This window comes from Corvus brachyrhynchos, unplaced genomic scaffold (assembly GCF_000691975.1).
Source record: "Corvus brachyrhynchos isolate BGI_N302 unplaced genomic scaffold, ASM69197v1 scaffold293, whole genome shotgun sequence".
Classification (NCBI taxonomy): domain Eukaryota; kingdom Metazoa; phylum Chordata; class Aves; order Passeriformes; family Corvidae; genus Corvus; species Corvus brachyrhynchos.
The window spans coordinates 3,175,192-3,176,046 of NW_008237410.1; positions in this window are offsets into that span (position 1 = coordinate 3,175,192).

The following is an 855-nucleotide window of genomic DNA, read 5'->3' on the forward strand; positions in this document are numbered from 1 at the left end:
CCCGAGGGTCCTTGCCCGCGCAGGGGAACACAAACCAACCAATGGGGAACGAGGCTGACCAGGGGCAGGGAAACCTCGTGCCTCCCCTCAGGGCCCCTCTGCCAGGGCTACATGGCAGGGGGAGGAGACCCCAACACCTGGTGATGACAGGAACTGGGAAACTTTATAATAAGAGAAAATAAAGTTGTGTATTCATCTACCTTTTCTAGTTAAGATGATTATTCTTTAGATAAAATATACAGAATTTATATTTATTGGGGTATTTGCAAGCACTTTAGCATAAAAGGAGATAATTATATTTCATTGCCTAACAATACCCTTATTTTCAGTTTGGCCGTCAGGGCAGTTTTTGTAGCATCATTGTGCAAGACGGGCTTGTAAGGTGTTGTAACCGCTGGACTCTGCCTAGCAGGCTGCTGCTCCCTGAGAGCTCAGCGAGGGTTTCCTAGGGCCATGCGATTGATCGCATCCCGGAGTCTATTTCGGACAGCCCTGCAATCTGGCTCTGGCAGCCAGCAGCGTTACAATGCAGTGGTGGTAAAGAAGGTAGAGAAGGGTCTCTCATGAGGGTTTGAGATGGCTTTAATTACACCTTATCCCTGCGATGTTCAGAGCTAGAGAGACAGCGCGGTCTGGATGCGGGATGGTTTTGTCAGGGGCCCAGGGGCGGTCCCTGGGCAGGGTTGGGGTACAGGAACAAATAGGGAGAAACCGAGGGAGCGACCAGGGCTAGGGAGGGAACAGGGGGAACATGTGAAATAGGAAAAGCTATGGATTAACAGATCCCCACAGTAAGGTTCATATACTTTTTTAAGTACTCCATAATGAAAATCAGATGACCAATTTCACTAAAAA